This window comes from Callorhinus ursinus, unplaced genomic scaffold, assembly GCF_003265705.2.
Source record: "Callorhinus ursinus isolate GAN/ISIS: 27379988/994484 unplaced genomic scaffold, GSC_fseal_2.0 scaffold1, whole genome shotgun sequence".
NCBI lineage: Eukaryota > Metazoa > Chordata > Mammalia > Carnivora > Otariidae > Callorhinus > Callorhinus ursinus.
The window spans coordinates 110,972,222-110,991,777 of NW_027397063.1; the positions used below are offsets into that span (position 1 = coordinate 110,972,222).

The 19,556-nt window shown below is 42.8% G+C and overlaps 1 protein-coding gene across 17 annotated transcripts in view; it reads right to left on the reverse strand.

The window, feature by feature from the left end:
* ZBTB38 (zinc finger and BTB domain containing 38) overlaps nt 1-19,556 on the reverse strand; it is a 155,883-nt gene that overhangs the window by 72,414 nt on the left and 63,913 nt on the right. For 10 of the 17 annotated variants that reach the window (XR_012380307.1, XR_012380312.1, XM_073899085.1 and 7 more), the window contains 2 exons: nt 18,420-18,485; nt 3,298-3,400 (listed from right to left, as the gene is read on the reverse strand). The gene's annotated coding sequence lies outside the window, so the exon portion shown is untranslated. Of the gene's footprint in view, nt 1-927; nt 2,722-3,297; nt 3,401-4,196; nt 4,422-4,882; nt 5,120-17,473; nt 17,837-18,419; nt 18,486-19,556 lie in introns of those variants that run through there. The other 7 variants (XM_073899089.1, XM_073899079.1, XM_073899121.1 and 4 more) reach the window with 5 other exon arrangements.

Consider the following 19,556-nt stretch of genomic DNA (forward strand, 5'->3'; position numbering starts at 1 on the left):
TCTCCCACCTCCTGACTTTTTCTTATATCTAATGACTCCCAAGCTAGCTCTAGCTTTCCTCTGTGGCACAAAGCCCCCTGGGGGCTGTCACCACCTCCAACTCAGCACCTCTGAAATGCAGCTCCTTATCCACCTTTGAAGTTTCCCTCACCGGCAGCACTCTGGGCGAGACCTCAGTGGCAGCTTTAGTTACTCCTTCTTCACTGAGATGTCAGATGGTGTTCTTTCCTTTGCATCTGTTCCTTTCCCATTTCACATCTTCCCCTCCCACACTCCCCCCTTTCCCTGATGGACTGTGGGAGCCTTCTAACTGGTCTCTGCCCTGCCTTTCCTCCCTATCGCTCTCCCCATGAGCTACTCACAAGAGCTTGCCCCTGATGCATAGCTGTGACACTCCCCTGTTCAAATATATTCAATAGACTCCTATTGGTTTAATACATTCATATTTCCCAGCTGGACTTACAAGACCATTATTGTTTGCCACTGAATGTTCTCAGTTTTATTTCCCACTTGATGCCTGTATAGGCCAGTTCTAACTCAGTTGGACTCACTACCTTTCCCTGAATATGGTCCATGCTCTCTTGTTCTCCTGCTAGTCTTCCTATCTCAAATGCCTTCTCCTCATCTCTCTTTTTTAAAAGAGTTATTTATCTTTTTAAAAGATATTTTATTTAGGGGCGCCTGGGTGGCTCAGTTGGTTAAGCAACTGCCTTTGGCTCAGGTCATGATCCTGGAGTCCCTGGATCGAGTCCCGCATCGGGCTCCCTGCTCAGCAGGGAGTCTGCTTCTCCCTCTGACCCTAACCCCTCTCATGTGCTCTCTCTCATTCTCTCTCTCTCAAATAAATAAATAAAATCTTTAAAAAATAAACAAAATTAAAAAAATAAAAGATATTTTATTTATTTGAGACAGAACACGAGTGTGTGCATGAGCAGGGATGGGGGGCTGGAGAGGAGGGGCAGAGGAAGAGGGAGAAGCAGACTCCCCGTTCACCAGGGAGCCAGACGCAGGGCTCGATCCCAGGACCCTGAGATCATGACCTGAGCAGAAGGCAGATGCTTAATCAACTGAGCCACCCAGGTGCCCCTATTTATTTACTTTAAAGGGGGTGGCAGAGGGAGAGGGAGAGAGAGAATCTCAAGCACACTCCCTGCTGAGCACAGAGCCCTATATGGGGCTTGATATCATGACCTGAGCCAAAATCAAGAGTTGGATGCTTAACTGATTGAGCCATCCAAGTGCCCCTTCTCCCCATCTCTTTTATGGAAACTCTACATCCTTCAAGGACTTGCTTAAATGCCTTTTCTCAAAAAAGAGTCCCTTGACTCCTAGAGGTAAAGGAGACCTCTTCCTTTTCGAATTACCAAACTATCTTTTTAGGCATTTACCACACGGTGTTCTGCATATGCTATTTCCTCATCTACATAACAGGGTCTGAGAGGGAAGGACCCAGATCTTTTTGCTGCTGAATCCTCTGTTTCCTCTAGCACAATAATGTACTCATGTAGGCACTCAATAAATATTTGCTGTATGACATTTATAGAACTCCTAGAAGTTTACAAAGCACATTCACATTCAACATCTCATTTGTTCTATTTGGAGTTAAGTTTATTACAAGCAGCATTCAAGACTTACAAACTGATTTCTGTTGCTTAATGCAATTATTGGAGCTCTCTAACTTTGTACTCTGTAAATTAGAGTATCTCTTAAATTGCTTTACCTTTGAACACTTCTAGTCCTGAGTAGCCTACAAAGCTAGAAGAGGAGAGCATTTCAAGTTAAAGAAAGCCCCCTTGCCAAACTGCTTTCCTCTATGTCTACTGGTTAAGTGTACAAACAAAAGACCTCTATAAGCAGGTGACAGTAATGGCGAAATCAAAATTTAAAAGAGAAGAAATTCCTTTCCTTTTGGGGGGGAAGGAGGGCCAAGGGAGAGAGAGAATCAAGCAGGCTCCACACCCAGTATGGAGCCCAATGGGGGTTGGGTCACAACCCTGAGATCAGGACCTAAGCGAAAATTAAGAGTTGGATGCTTAACCGACTGAGCCACCCAGGTGCCCCAAGAAGAAATTCCTTTCTTAGGATTTCAAGATTTTTAAAGATCTATGTATCCTTTATGGGTCAATCTCAAACTTCCTTGGAGCTGATATTCTAGTATGTTAACAACAGCAAATCTCTAACAGTTGGACAAATAATTCCTTGCTAAGAGATTGAACATGATTAATACCATGATTGTAAAAATACAGTATGCTTGGTCTTGAATACCCAAGTGCCTTGAAGGAGTTTAATATACATTTGTTGAGTGAACAAATCAATGAATTAATTCAGAGAAGACCTTACTATTGTTTATAAGTTGAAAGTATCAGTTTTAGTAATCAGATGGAAGTATAGGTTAAATTTGAAAAAAATGAAAAACTGCATCAAAAGGCAAGAACTGTGAAATGTCAGCTACTCAGGTCTCTTCCTGTTAACAGATCCCACGCTGACTGCTGGAGAGGCAGGTGAAGGAGGGGTGAACATCAGGCACTGCCCAACTGACTGCCTCTTCGGAGTTTAGGCTGCAGACTCCTCAAGGGCCAGCACTTTGCCTTGAACTTTGTGGTCCTAGCATTGTGCTTTGCATACAGAATGTGCACCACACATGTAGTATGAGATATAAAGCCCTCCATGACCTGTCTGCATTTTCACACTTTATTCCTTCACATCTGTTCTTCTTTACACCTTGTAGGGGTATTGTGAGGAATTAAAAAACAAAACAAAACAAAACAGCATTTTGTTGGGCTGTCAGTTCTTGTCTACATGAACTGCAAGCATCCCGGGGGGTGGGCTCTTCACATGTGTACTCTCAGGGCCTAGCATGGTGCTCTCCCTCCGGTAGCCTCTGAGCTACATGACTGAGCAATGGAGATCCGAGTGTCATCCTGCCTGGGCCCCAGCCCACTGGGTTACCCTGAAGAGCCATTTAAACTCTCTGGGCCTCAATGATGTCTGTGGCCCCTTCCAGTCTGGACAAGCTAGAGATCTATGAAGAGATTTACAGAAGCTCCCACGACGGTCACTGGCAGAACTGGAATGAGAGGCCAGTTGTCCTGAAGCCCTGTTTCACTTAGTCCCCCCTTCATCACAGGGGCCTCCTGTCTCCTTAATAACAGTTCACTTAAATGTCATTGTCACTCTGTAATCCCCCAATCTGGTAGATCGCTGGCACAAATCATATGCCCCTTGGGAATCCTGCAGTCCCTCAGGAAAACCCTTTTTTATTTCATACAGATGAAGGAGAAACACAAATTCAGTTACCTCAGTTAGAACACACCAGCACTAACAGTTAGTTTCTTGTGCTTTGGAAGGAATCACTCGGAAATTCTTGGTTCTGAGTCCTCCATCTCCTCCACATCAAGACCTAAAAAAGAAAGAAAGAAGGGAAGAAAAAACACAGTGTCCCATGACTGGCTGCCAGGATTTGATGTTTCAGCAACAATAGTAATTACAATTACCATGTGTCTTGAACACCTACTCTTAAGTCAAGCACTGAGCAAAATACTGACATATGTGACCTCATATAGTCTTCATAATACCCCTCCGATGTAGGAGACATTCCCTACTTTATAGCTACAGAAAAAGAGGCTCTGAAAGGTCATGGAATCTATTCAAGGTCACACAGGTAGTTTATGTAAGATCTGAGACTTAAATCCAGGTTCAGTTGACTCCAAAGCTTGGGTTATTAACCTGTAAACAAGTGTTTTAAAAACTTTGTGGCAGTGACCTACCATTTAAAAAAAAAATTACACTATATAAACCCCAAAGTCTCAAAACAACACTTACTCTTAATGCAATGCACTCTGATATTTTCTGTTCTCTTTTCTATATTGAATTACGTATTTTATATCTTTTTAAAAAATTCCTGTAGTAACCCACTAAACTGATTCCACAATCTTCTAATGCGTCCCTACTCTTGTTGGAGAAACACTACACTTACATACAGTACCTCACCAGAAGTTTCTCTGAAACCACGGACTAAATTCTCCTCTGCTTTTTAGACATGCGAACCAAACAGGAGTAGCTGAGCTTCGTAATTGGGAGAAAAGTCTTTAACCTTTAAAATATGTATAAGGCACCATAACATATATCATCTATAATGGATCCTTAAAAGGAATATTCAATTAGGGCCACAGTCCAGAATGGAATTAGTCACTTACCTACAGCAGAGCAAGACTTAATAAGTGGAATCCCGGACACACTAAAATCTCGGGTGATTTATTATACACCCTGCAAAGCAGCAGCTTACAGCGGGCGGTTGTGTTGTACCAACAGAACAGACCTAACTCCTTGCAAAAGTAAGAGGCTGAGATTGCAAACCCCTGGGGGCAGGGCCCTGCCGTTGCACGTCCCATTCAATTCCAGGGGCTTGGTGTTGAACCAAGAAAATCATCAGGTTCCCACTGGGTCGGGACTGGAGTCCCAGTCGCAGGCCGGAGCCAGGGGAGCTGTGACTGTCAGCGCAGTTCCTGAGCCTGCTGGACCTGAGCCCTAAGGTCCCCAGCCCTTGGGTGCGCATTTCTCCCCCCGCCCCCGGACCTCTTGCACAGTCAAGCGGTTGGGCCACGAGATGCGGCGCCACCTGCCCGGGTCTGCAGTTGGCCCCCTTCTCCCCGCTGAGGCGCAGGCCCCCGGCTCCGGGCACCTGCGGCCGCTGGGTCCCTGCAGCAGCTCGGCTTTCCAGCGTTCGCGGAGCTCACAGCCCTGCGCCAGCCTTTGCCAGCCAGGTTTCGGGGCTCCTTCCTGAGAAGAGGAGGGGTCAGGCTGGTCGCGCCCGGGGCCCCGCGCCCGCAGGCCGCACCTCGCCCACCCAGCCCCGCACACAGACCCTGCGAATGGCACTTACAGGGCTCGACTGCTCCAGCGCCAGCGCGTTCCCCCAGGGGTCCATGGCTCTTCCGGACCCGCGAGTCCGGCCGCTGCGCCACACAGCACCGCCCAGAAAATGGACGCCGGCGGCTCGGCTCTGCCGGCCCGGCCCGCCCCCGGCGCGGGGTAGCGGACGCAGCGGGTCTGGGAAGGGGTTGGCCCGACCCTCAGCCCGTGGGCCCGGGCGGCCGGGGAACCGCCGCGCGGAGTAAGAGGCCTCGGGAGGGCGGCGGCGGGACCGGGGGCGGGGGACGCACGACGGCCGCGCGGGGCCCAGACCGTACCTGGTGCGACGGCGGGGTGGGGGCTGGGGGCAGGAACCGACGACGGCCCCGCGGGGGCCCCAGACTCCACCAAAGCGGCAGTGGCCTGCGCCTCATTCCCGAGGGAGAACACGGCTAGGAACCTGGCCCAAGGACAACATGTTTGGGGGGCCAGCGGCCACTGTCACCATCAGAACAAGGCCTGGGGCGGCAGAAGGGCCCTTGAGTTCCAGATCCAGATCTCAAGAGGGCATCCAAGCCCTGCACATTTCAGAGAGGCAGGATTCAGAGAAAGTCAAATGCAGTTTTAATGTAATCAAATTCTCAGGAATAGTGTGTCACCTGTGCTTTCCCATGGCTGTCGGGGTGGGGGGGGGGCTAGATCGATTTTCCCAACGTGGTATAAAAAAGCATTTCACGCAAAAGACCCAGTCCTCTTCCTCAAATAAAGGGCGCTGACTGCCCGCTAGGATCTTTCTTCCAAGATTCTGGGACTGCTCATTGAAAAAGTATTCACTTACTCCACAAGCTTGCCTTGTGGAGCTATCAGCCTCCTGCACTAACGTGCAGGTTTTGTTTGCTTGCTTGTTTTTTTGTTTTGTTTTGTTTTGTTCAACAAAACCACCCATGTTCCCTGCATTTTGGTAGTAGGAGTCTGCTGTAAAATTTGCTTGAGCAAAGATTTACTCCCAGGTTACAACTTAGAAGGATAAAAAGCCTGTTATCCTGCTTTTAGTTTGGAATACAATGTTTCCAATTCTGCATCTCCGCTCAGGACCATACTTTAAGAACCCTATCATCTTGAAGACTAAAGTAGATTATAATATTAAATACACAGCTAGCAGAACATTTTAAATAATCAAGGAAAAATATATTGACTTAAAGTCAAATTAAAGAATTATGTAATTTAAAAATAAAGGCAGGGTTTTAAAGGCTGGCAGTTTGGGCAACATGCACACACATGTACACTAGCAGTTCCCAACCTTCTCGAAGCCAAGCACCCTCTAGTCTTTCTCAGTAGCCCACATGTTTAGAAAGATCTATTCCACTACACTGTGTTTATTAACTAATGATTCATCTTCCCACTTAAAAAACAACCCTACAATGTTTTTGTGTAAATAACCACCAATCAGAGCTTCTACAAAACCTGAGCCAATTCATTGTCAATCGTAGATTCCAACCTAAAGAAACTTGTGGTCTGATTGCAAGTTTATGTGTTTTCGTTGAGGCTTTTGGAAACTGTGAAAACCATTTGGAGACCTCCAAGAAAACTGAGGTACACAAATTAGGAACCACGGGTTGGAATGTGCCAGTATGAGGCATGACTCTCTGTGCTTCCCTAAGATTGGAAGGCGGGAAGTAGTCAAGCGAGGGAGTTTGGCATTTGGATTCTGCCTGGCTGGGTTTAAAAGCCAGCTTTGTCACTTACAGAGTCGCTGTGTAATTTTAGGCAAGTTACTTAACCTCCCTGAGCCTCAGCTTCCTCATCTATAAAATGAGGCTTATTTTAATGTTACACTTACCTTGTAGGGCTTCTTAATAACTTAATGGGATAATACATGCAAAGTATCTACAAAAGTGCCTGGCCCACAGTAAGCATTCTATAAGTGTAAACTGTTGTGGCTGCTAGTGGAAGGCAATTATTCAGAGCTCTAAGGTCCTACCATCCAAGCAGTAAGAATCATAGCTATGAACGTAAGGCAACCTTTATACCCTAGAAATTTTCCATGCGTGAGCTGCCAGGGTCACATGGTGAGTGACATAAAGGGATTTAAACACAGGTCTGTCTCCACAGTCCACTTTCTGTGCTGCTAACATGTTCCAGGTGGTACCTTGATCAGACGCTGTCAACAGCTTGTTAAGGGTGAAATCGGCTCTGGCTTCCCTAAGAGGCTTAGCAAGTGAATGGCTCCTTACATCCACTTGGGAATTCACAAACAGTGGCATTTCTTTCTCATTAGAGCCAAATGTTTCTCCAGAAGCGAGTAGATTTCCCCAAATTGTTATTAATCACTAAAATATCATGGCAACAGTTTTAAACACCACAGCCGAAAACTTACATAATCAGCCTGTCCTTCAAAATTTTCCACCCTTCCTCATAACCAGTCTCAGATTCTCTCTTAATCATGCTTCTGAGTATGGGAAACTATCTGGAAATCTCCAGGAACATCCCAACGTGTCATAATTTTATGCTTCTATGTAAAGATTTATCCTTTCCAAAACAACTAAATGGGATTTGTTTTTCTATATTTTTATACCTTCCCGTTCAATACATTTGCAAATCAGAAAAAAAAATGCTACAACTTTTGAGATCCTTTCTTCTGAAATATCTTCCAGTTCTTCTGCATCTCCAGTGTGGCTTCTGGTCCTTTCCTAGTGGACTTTCCCAGGAAGTTTTCCTCGTTTTCTACCCTCATTTCCTTTAACCCCCACTTGATTTCTGTTAGGCTACAGCTACATGCTTGCACTTTCTGATTTAGGGCTGTTGGTCAATGTAACATTTGCAGTCAGCCTCCCCCCCTTTTTAAGGTTTCAATATTATCATAATGTATAAAAAGACTAAAGTCTGTCTCTTTTTAAAACCCACTTCCTTCCTTAGTTTCCCACCAGGGGTTAGGAATCCAGAACTCGTTAGTTCGGTCTCCCATGTTTGCAACACTCTCGTTAATTTGTTGCTTTACTTCTCTCTATCCCTCATCCTGGGGACTCACCAAATTTGTATCCCTTGGCCTCCCTTTATGTGGCTGCTTATCTCTTTCCCTTCTAGCATTTAAGAAAGTCTGTCTGAACTGTAGTAGTCTCTACTCTCCACCACATTCCTGAAAAGTCCTCTTGTGATGGTGCATGGAGAGGTCTACCAAAGACCCTGAAGAGGCAGTGTTTACAACACGGGCCCTAAGGCTCCTGGGAGCCAGGCAGGAAATAGTGTGAACTGGGGTCTGCAGGATAATGCATGTCCCACCTAAGTGGGGAACAGGCGTGGTCGCTACCCAGCCCCAGAGCAACCCGTGCCGGGTCGGGGTGGGTTGAGGGGGGCAGATCTGTAGAATTTTCAAATGAAGCCCAAATCGGCATTTTTTATGTAAAGTGTATGAAATGTTGACTACTTACACAAACAAATGAAACTAACAAAAGCGTCTGAATCTGATCAAGTCTCTAGCTGTAACTACCGATTTACAGGAAATTTCTGCGACAGAAGAACATGTAAAACAGCACCAAGGAGTATAATCAGACTTCAGATTGCAGGAAACTCTACAGGTCAAACAGTTTCTTCAACAAATTTTATAGCAACAGCAAGGATGAAAGAAAGAGGGAAGGAAGCCAATAAATTAAATGACATTTAAGGGAATATCAATTGTACTGTAAGGACCTTATTCGGAATCATGCCTTGAACAAGTAAATTGGTGTTTACTTAAATGACATAATTGGACAGATCGGGCCAAATTAGGAGAAATGCTGACTATGATATTTGATGTTATTAAAGAATTATTATTTGTTGGTAATGAAAATGATATTGTGGTTATTTTTCTTAGAAAATCACATTTCTTAAAGATTTTATTTATTTGACAGAGAGAGACACAGCGAGAGAGGAAACACAGGGGGAGTGGGAGAGGGAGAAGCAGGCTTCCCGCTGAGCAGGGAGCCCCATGCAGGGCTCGATTCCAGGACCCCGGGGTCATGACCTGAGCCGAAGGGAGACACTTAATGACTGAGCCACCCAGGTGCCCAAAAATCACATTTTTTAAATGTATTATTTTAGTAACTCACATTTTAAAAAAGTTTTCTTTAGAAATATTTCAAACTTATAGAAGAATTTCAAGAATAGCACCAAAAAACGCCTACATACATTCTACTCATATCTACCTACCTACCTACTTATTTTTTCCTGAACTATTTGCAAGTTGCAGACATCATTCTCTTTTACCCCTAAATACTTCAGCATTTTTTTGCTAAGTAAAAGGGCTTTCTCTTCATATCCTTGTCTTTTAGAGAATCACACTAAAATGCTTAGAGATAAAATGATATGATATCTGGGATTTACTTCAAAATAATACAGGAGAGGATTTACATAAAACAAGGTTGGCCGGCCATTGAGAATTAGAGAAGTTGGGTGATGGCTACATGGGGGTTCATTAAACTAGCCTTTCCATATTTTGTACAGGTTCAAGATTTTCATAATAAAAGTTTTAAAAGATTATGTAATGAGAGGCTTTAAAATGATACGCTATTAAGTGAATAAGAGGAAGATACAAAATTGTCTACAAAATATCTCAAGGGGCACCTGGGTGGCTCAGTCGTTAAGTGGCTGCCTTCAGCTCAGCTCATGATCCCAGGGTCCTGGGATCCAGCCCCACATTGGGCTCCATGCTCAGTGGAGAACCTGCTTCTCCTTCTCTCTCTGCCCCTCCCCCCCTGCTTGTGTTCACTCTTTCTCTCTCTCTCTCTGTCAAGTAAATAAATATAATCTTTAAAAAAGTATATATTATCTCAAGTATTTAAAAAATCACCATGATAGATAAAAGATTGAAAGAATACATGCCCAAATAGTAACATTCCAAATTATTCCACAGTAGCTATATTTTACTTTTATAATTAGAGTTCTAAGTATAATGAGAAGAATTAGAATAATTAGAAGCACTTAGAAAATTAGAAAAAAAAACATTGCAACGGAGTCAATTAAAATTATCGTTAACAAATAAAACACATATGTGGTCTGGACTGACCAATGGGCCCCGGTTTACTGATTTCGGCTTAGAAAATGGGTCCACAGACTATGGCCTATGGGTCAAATTTGGCCCACCACCTATTTTTGTATAGCCTGCAAGCTGAGAGTGGTTCTTACAATTTTAAACGATCAGGGAAAAAAAATTGAAAGGAGAGTAATATTTCATGATGTGAAAATTACATGAAACTCAACTTTCAGTGTCCACAGATAAGTTTGTACTAGGACACAGCCACCATCATTCATTTCTGTATCTATGGTTGTTCAGGGCATACATTATTATTGTTATACTGAATATTACATATTAAATTTTAAATTTTGCCAATAAAAAGCTTATGGAAATTTGTTTTCTCAGTTATTATATAAATATCTATATAGTATCCCCAATTGTGCCTCAATCCACAAAACCTAAAATATTTACTATCTGACTCTCTACAGAAAAAGTATGCAAACTCCTGGTGGAGGACCGGGCGTCCTCTGTGACCTAAAAGCAGCTTATTGCAGAAACTGCACTGGACTAGGATGGCCTCTTAATGCTCCTAGTGACCTGGAGAAGTCATAACTTCTTTGGGCCACAGTTCCCTTAATGACAAAATAAAGTGTGTCTAAGGTCCACATGGCAAATGAAGTCTGTGATTCACATTTCTGTGAGAGCTCAACAAGCAGTACAGGGTGATGACAACACTAAGGGCTGGCGTGGTCCTCCTGAAGATCAAGGAATTCTTTTTTTTTTTTTTTTTTAAGATTTTATTTATTTATTTGTGAGAGAGAGAGAGAACACAAGCAGGGGGAGCAGCAGAGACAGACAAGAGGGAGAAGCAGGCTTCCCGTGGAGCAGGGAGCCCGATGCAGGACTCGATCCCAGGACCCTGGGATCATGACCTGAGTCAAAGGCAGACACTGAACTGACTGACTGCCCCAGGTGCCCAATCAAGGAATTCAATGAGAATAACCTTTGGCACTCTGAGCAGAGTCTGGATAGGCTGGTGAAGAGCAAGGAACAGGCCTCGGGAGCTCCAAAGGCAGAGCAGCATGCCTGCTGTGGACAACATGACTTTGGGAGAGAATTCCTTAAATCTGCAGCTTAAATCAGGTATTTTTGGGTCTATTTCTAGTCTTGGCTGTGTAGAAGACCACAGCACATGTAAAAAGTCTGCTCATTTAATTGAACGTTTAATGCAGATCTAGCAGAGCGATGGGTGGGGGGGGTGAGGGGCTCTCTGGCATCCTCAGATATAGAATAGGAGCCTTGGGATGGGGACTTCATAAGATTCTGGGCTAAATTACCCTCAAGGATGTCAATCTGTAGGCTCTTTGTAACAGCCAACATGGGACAATTAAAGCAGCAAGACCAACATCACCACCGAAGCCAGACGGAATATCATGGCGCCAGTCCCTATGCAGCAGGCCTGCGGTCTGCATTTTAGGGGCTTTCCCAAGACTTCTTTTCCTAGTTGCACCCCCTCCCCACCCTTTCTCCCTTGTACCCTGCACCCCCTTCCCTTCAGGGTATGCACAGCAGCATCTCCTTTTGTTCACCAGCGGCCTCCTGACTGCTCCCTTTGTTTCCTCTTATTTTCTGAGGGCCCCCCCCGCCGCCCCCCACCTCCACAGCCCTCTCCGTCTGCAGTCACCTCCGTATCCCCATTTCGCCTCCTAGATGACCACCCCCTTCTCTTCCACATCATTTCCTCAATAGCCTGCAGTTTCTAGAAAATCCTTCAGTGATGTAGCCCCTCTCTTTCCCTACTAAAGGTTCCCCTCTTCCCTTCCACAGCTCAAGAAGTGAGGGAGGGGGGAGAATTACAAGGGCACTGCTCTCCTGGGATTTAACCACATTCTCAGCTGGTGGCTTTTGTTTTCTCGGCTCACTGGCTTGTAAGGCCCTCAGGGCAGGCACTCTGCGTCATGCTCAGCGCTGGGGAAGATGGGCAGGACTGTTGGGCCTTAATTAGAGCAAGGCCTCAGACAGGGTAGAAGATTTTAGCAGGCAAAATGAAAAAGGAATTTCAAAATGTCCATTTGGCAGCAATGACCACAGGGGAAGGAAGAGGTTTATTGTATTATATAAAGAAAATCACGAAAGCTCTCACAGCTTTTTGCGAACACAGAAATAATATTTACACTGGCTTTTTTAAAAACAAAACAGAACCGGAAAACAAACTCCCTCTGCAGGCCAAATGTAGTGAGTGTAGACCCAAGTGCTAGTCTTGAACCCCGAGCAGGGAGAGCTGCAGAAGCAAGGAAAGAATTAAGGGAAAAGATGCAAAATGAGTTAGCAGATCAAAAGAACAATTTTCTTGTCAACGAGACTTTGAGGCCACAGCAGAGTCACACTGGGATCACCTAACAGAGACGTGAGCTTTGGCAACTGGTCTTTGATATACCTGCTACCCACCAAACCTTCTGCAGGACAGCCAGCAGGGAGACCCCCACTGTCAGCCAGGGAAGGTAAAAAGGCAGAAGCATCTTGCCTGCATCACAAATTCAAATTTTTATATTCAAGGGCTTCTCAACTTAACATCTGCTCATGAATGCAAAAGGGTGTCAGCTGTTAGTGAAGTCACCTGGCAAATGCAGGCAGACCAGCTTGGAGGAGGACAGCCAGACATACGGTGGCTTATTAGGAGCCAAGACATCTTGGGAAGGTGATGAAGATGAGACATGGAGTCCCAGGTAGAACCACCCTTGCCATCAAGTGAAATACCCCCAAACTGAAGGCCAGCCTCCAAGGAAACAGCATAAAAGGCCCCTAAGAGAACAGCATGCCATTCATCTCTGTCTGGAACAGAGAGGACACACAATTGTGCCTGTCCATACAATGTCTAGCCTCGTGTAGGAACCCGGATGGAAGTTTCATAGGGTGTTTCATGTCATATTCCATTTCGCCTGGGTTGGAGTGCTATCTGCTATCTACTCAACAAGCGATGGTCAAAGAAGTGAACTGAATTATTGACGCCCACTCCTCCACTGGTGGGCAAGACTGCTACAAAGGGCGAGAACATGCTTCATGCAGGGGAATGGTTCATAAGTTAGTCAAAACCAAAGTGTGAGGAGTCAGCCAGGCCACCTCTAACTTGTGATAAGCAAAACCCACGAAATTATGAATTTTATTTATTTATTTATTTATTTATTTATTATTTATTTATTTATTTATTTATTTATGACAGAGCACAAGACGGGGGAGAGGGAGAAGCAGACTCCCCGCTGAGCAGGGAGCCCAATGCGGGGCTCAATCCCAGAACCCTGAGATCATGACCTGAGCCGAAGGCAGATGCTTAACTGACTGAGCCACCCAGGTGCCCCTAAATTACGAATTGGTTTTAGAAGATGCTTCTGACACATTCTGAAGCCTTCATAGGGTCTTATCGTTTCTTCCTTTTAAAAAAAAAAAAATTTATTTATTTATTTGAGAGAGAGAGAGTGAGTGAGTGAACGGGGAAAGGCGCAAAGGTAGAGGGACAGAGAGTCTTAAGCAGACTACGCACTGAGGGGCCCGACACAGGGGCCAGTCTCAGGACCTTGAGATCACGACCTGAGTGGAATCTAAGTTGGACACTTAACTGACTACACCACCCAGACGCCCCAAGGGTCTTATAGTCTCTAACTTATACAGCAAACCTATCCCTTTGTTCTCAGAGCTTTATCAGCAGACTAACCTAAAAGGCATAAAAGAGATCTGGTTCTTAAAAAGAATTTCTTTGGTATTATTTGCTCAAATAGAGAAATACCACTCCAAGTAGTAAGGTCTTTAGAAAGCCACTGTCAGGCAAAGAGATCTGTAAAACTGAAGAGTTTTAGGTGTTAGAGGACACAGACAATTCATTGGCAAGATGGGACAGGCCCTTCCACCATTTGCTTTTGAAAAAAAATTAAGGAAATGATCATCTCAATGTGTTGTCATGAATTTACTTTATGGAGTTCTTACGAAAAAGAACTCTCTGAGAATCCTTTCTCCTGTGGATTTCTGGGGTTAGCGCTAAATCTATGCCAGCATTTCATCAGCACCACTGCACCTTCTTAGGTGATTTCAGGGTGGGACTGGGTCAAAGGCAGTAACATCATTGGCACTGCGTCCTGGGAATTTGACCAAAACCAGCCATGGGCCTGGCCCACCCTTCTCACTGCAGGGGAAGCTGACCTAGGAAAGGCTTAACCTGCCAAGTCATCAGACCTGGCTCTGTTATAGCGGCAGTTACACAAAGAGAGGTGTTTGCAGTCTGAGCACGCGCACTCCTCTGCCTTGTGATGATCCCCTCAGACCTCCACCTGGCTGGGTCCATCTTACCATGCAGGTCTCCGCTTTTAAATGCCACCTCCTCAGGAAGGCCAACCATTCTACAGTGGCCTTCCTCCTCCCAACATATCGTTCTCGCCTTTTAAATTTTTATTTTAATTTTCTTCTTTGCACTTGTCTCCCTTAATTTATTTTTGAGTTCCCCCATCCCCACCACTCCACTCCACTAGAGGCAGGTCTCTAAGAAGCAGGCCCTGATCTCTCTTGCTCATTACTCTATTTTCCAGCCTTTGGAATATGCCTGGCATATAGTAGGTGCTCAATAAATGTGTCAAATATTTAATTACCAACAAAGCTGTTAAGAACAGCGTTTCCCCTGGAAGGGAGCTGTTAGAATGAACCACATGGTTCCAGGAACTCAAAGGCTTAGCAGGGTTTGGTATTAAAGATAAAGGAGCTAGATCTTTTATTTTATTTTATTTTATTATGTTATGTTAATTACCATACATTACATCATTAGTTTTTGATGTAGTGTTCCATGATTCATTGTTTGCATATAACACCCAGTGAGGAGCTAGATCTTTTTATTGATCCTTCTTCCCCTACCAGCCAGCTCTAAAACAGGGTCTGGCTGCCAGTCTCTCTATGGGGGATCCACGGAAATGAATGAAGTAGATCAATGTAACTCTAGTGGCAAGAGATGCTATATTGGTATTCTTACTGAGTTAAGGCTCAGAAAAACATTTCCTATTCTCCAAAGAAAAAGAGTTGAGAATTGTAGACTATAAATCATTCAGGTAGAAAACCACAGATTTGCTCATTTTGTTTTGGTGAGAACAAAGCAGTTGTTTGCACATTCTTTCTGTCGCACCTGCTCTGGCCTGCCCAGTATAAGCACCTTAGCCAAAAAGTGTAAATGGGTTAAGCACAGCCTTTTAAACAATGAGAAGGGGTAGGTGCCATCTCTGCGATCATCAGGAAGTGTTTTTGGCTAGACTAGGAAATCCAATAATAATTGTAAATGGGTACGTTTAGAAAAGCCTTGTGCCTTGTAAATATTTCTGTGAAATATGAAGGCAAAGCATTAAGGCGAAACACAACAAAGTAATAAGTAATAATTATTCTTCCATTCACTGGTCTATTTATTAGAATGACAATGGTACAATATACTTCCCAACGGTCTAATTTGGCTTTCAACCTCCTTGAATTGTGTTTAAAATTCTTTTAGGCAAGACCAAGAGCACCATAAATGAATAATGCCACAAAAAAAAGAAAAATCACTAGGTATGAAAATCTATGAGATGACGCAACCATGCTTGAGTTAACAATAAAAGGATCAACATTTTATAAAGAAGAAATACACTGTTGAATCCATCGGGCATTCATTTTTGTGGTAAAACAATCGCATTGCATCCATCTAATCTTGTGATTAAGATTCAAATGGGTTCAAAATGATTGATTTGTGCTGGCCTATCAAAATAGAAGACATTGTAGTTGTAATCTTTCTGAATAGCAATAGTGTCTTAATCACAAATGCCTGGCTCATTATTTGCTCAAGAGTGAATGACAATTAGCTTGATCCTCCTGCAACTGTTAATGCTACTGGTACTGAAATAAACAGGCAAGACTGAATCAGGTTTCCGACATTCCCCTTCAGTTTACAATCTTCTGATTGATGTTACATTCTAAATGTACTTAGTCATTTTTAGTCACAAACAAGAAGAAAAATGGCCCCCCGAATAGCCTCCCCCCAAAAAAAGAAAAGGTGTTGCAGGAGGGATATTTCATGGCAAGCCCAAAGAACGAAATCACTATGGAATGAATCATGTTCTAATATCATTGAGCCAGAGAAAGACTCCAAGCAAAATATTCAAGTTGGCCTCAAAACAACACAACAACAACAGCAGCAACAAACCTTTAGTCCAGAAGAGGTTTGACTTTACACACGGTGCTTTGGAATATTAGACCAACTGCTAGAATAAAGCAGCTATTTACACAGATGGTTCTGAGTCTCGATGTTCTTCACATCGGAGCAAACCTCATAGAGGTTTCAAGTTTGCCAGTATCTTCCTCCGAACACATCTACAAAGACATTCCCACAAAGGCTCCATGTGCACTTCTCATTGGGGGGGTGGGCTTGGGTTTGGGTCCTTCTCTACCGAGAGCTCTGAGGTTACCAATGGAGGGATCAGGGAAAACAAGAGCACAAGCGTTTTCTGATTCTCAGAATTTCTGAGATGCCTTTTGTTTCAGGGGCGCTGGTGAACCAGTGATAATGAAACTACACCTCTGTACACAAACCTTGACCAGCATTCTGGGGCATGTTACAAAGAAAACCTTAATTTTGAAAGTACTGAGCACAAAGGAGGAAGAAAAAAGCTCTCCCTGTGCAAGCTTTCTCTATAAGTGTAGAAATATGGCTTAATTTTTAAGGTTTGAAGACCGCATTTAAAAACGTCTAAAACCAGTCCAGACTCTATATGAGAGGAAAAAGAACTGTACAATTTTCATTAACCATTTGTTTCTTTTTTTAAGACAATCTTTTGCATATCTGTTATTGCATTTTTAAACAAGATTTGGTTACCAAGGAAACAGGTTCTGGCCCAATGTTAATTTGAAACTAAAATATATTTTGGAAGTTAAGCTCAAAAGAAAGAGCCCATGAAATTATTCTGAAAAGTGCCAGAATTTGGTACTTACAGAACCACAGCTGTATGATCTGCAATGAACCATTCTAGGGACTCTTTTTCATTTAGTGAAGCTCTTTTTCTTCTAACAGGGCCATCTACATTTAATACTCCCCCCTTCAAAAATTGTAACTCCTCATCTCTCCAGATAATAGATACACAAATAGCATGTTTATTCTTGTATATTATCTAAAATTGATTTTGGAAGCATGTAAGTTTTTATTTCCATCTTTCATATAACACGTTTAAAGACCGCTTCTTAAAATTTAAATATTTTAAATGTTTCTTATTAAGCTTGTTTGCGCTCTTTGAAATTATCTCAAGAAACCCATTTATTTTTAGTTTCAAGCTAAAATGGAGCTGAATCAACAGACTTTTCAAAAAATTCTTTTGTTGTCTAATGGCGCCACACCTATCATATATATGATTTTTTAAAAAGGAATCATCTCACTATTATAGCAGAATCATTTTGTGAGTTTATATAAGCTATATATTTATATAGTATCTGAATAGGAAAGCCTATCCAATTTAATGCCCTCCCTCCAAAAAATTACAGCTGTCTTATTTAATGTTTGTTCCAAAAGTCATATTTTAATCCATCTAAAATTCTTGCTGCATGGCTCAAAAATATCTATAAAACATGCAAATTTCAACCTACCTGTATGTATCACTTAATGCAGTGCTAGCATGACAAGACACTCAGCCATTTTTATGTAAAGCGATGGAGACCAACTGATTTCTCCGTCTTCTTGCTCACAAGTTTTAGATGCAATTGTCACACACACACAAAATCATACGCAGAACAGCTTGAATGTACTGTGATCACGAGAACTGAATTTATCAACAGGAAAACAGGATTGAAAAAAAGAAGTTTCTCATCCAAGGTTTCTCTGAAGCTGCAACCAAGGAGGTGGTGTGTTGAATTTTTTTTCCCTTCCTCCTCTGAGAGTTCAAAGCCCGGAGCTGACCACTGCAAAGGCCACTGTCACATTTGCTGAAAATCAAACCACTGATACCAGCACTGAAAATACAAATTTGAGAACCAAGTTGTTTGCACAGCATGGAGTGCATAGGAGTTAAAAATAGATTCCACCTTGCCTCCTACCTGCATAATAAATATGTAAGTTTCAAGTGTTTAATTTGATATTCACATTAATTAACAATACAACATACATTATTTAAAAGACAGCAAATGCAAGAAGAAAGGAGAGACACCATCTGGTAGCAGAGTTTTGTTGTTGTTGTTGTTTTTAGGTTTTTTTTTTTTTTGGCTTTGTTAAAAAAAAAAAAGGTAAAATCCTATTTTGAACGTGATGAAAAGCAAACATCCAGAGGCAAATGAATCGGAACTGAAAGGTGATGTTGAAATATCTAAGGCTGTAATGAGGCAAAAACAAGTCTTCGCTACCAGATGATATGGCATACCGAGCATTTACATACTCACATCTGAAATACTAGGCAACGTGTAATGAATTCTATACACAGCATGCACACACAGCAAAAGCACGGCTAATCCTGCCTGCCATCTTAGGCTCGCAGAAGCAAGATACGCACTGCATGCAGCACACGAGCACTGGGGAAGGAGGAGGCAAGGGACAGCTCACCTTAAATGCAGTATCTGATTAATGTTGTAAGTGACATTGCATATCAGCCTCAGAGTCTTGGTTCAACTGGGTAGGAGGGAACAAAGAAAAATGTCATCAACTGGTGATGCAAGATGAGCCCAATCACTAAACACTGTTTAGCAAACTCCAAATTCTGCAACCAGACAGTAGAAGGCATTTCATACACTTAAGCAGAGCTGCTGCACAATGAATGTGTCCTTTTGCTTCTGAGAATCAAACAATCCTTTTGCTAATGAAGAAAATAAGCTGGAATGAATACTGTCATATCTTCTTGAAGAAAGCTTTCAATACAGTATGTATCTGGTTTGGGATGCGTTTTGTAGACTATTAATTTCATAGAATTGCTAACAACAACAAAAAAACAAAAAACGAACTGTTATGCTATTGTAAAGTAAAAAATAATATTACATAGGGGATAGCTTTTCTAGATTATTTTTCAGCATCAGATCCTAAATGATGCCGGCAGGCTTGTAGAAGAATGCATGATCGGGCTGTCTCTATCCTGTGCTATCACCTCTAACCACAAGCCATGTAAATGTATCCTGCTAAATGTATCTGCAGTACAGAATGGCAGATGCCTTCTCAGTTGCAATTGTATTAAAATGTGAATGAATTTGCTTAAACTTAGAAGCAAATAAAATCAGTACAGAAAAATAAATTGATGCTGAATTCCTTTGGATGTATAGCTGACCATCTTGAACGATAAAAGCTATTCTTAGGATACTGACCTAAATAATGTTAAGACTTGCAGCAGCATACTTACCGCGCTTGCTCAGAACATAGAACAGGCAAAATGATTTTTCTCCTCCCTCCCTCTCCAAAAGCTATGTTGTAAAGTAACAAGGCATTAACAGGAATATCAAAAGGCTGTATGTATATACATATTACACACTGTAAGAGAAGAAATGGTGTTGTGCTGAAATGCAATGTTTCTTTGTTGTACTTGGAGGCTTATCTCAGCTATGCTTGCACGATGACATTGACATCATGGAGGTCAGGGCTGACACTGGGGTGCCATCCGTTTTATGAGTGAAATGTTTTCCGAAAATTAAATCTCATCTACTCAAACACCAAATTTCATGTCTTCTTCAATACCACCTCCCTACCCCCGCTGCT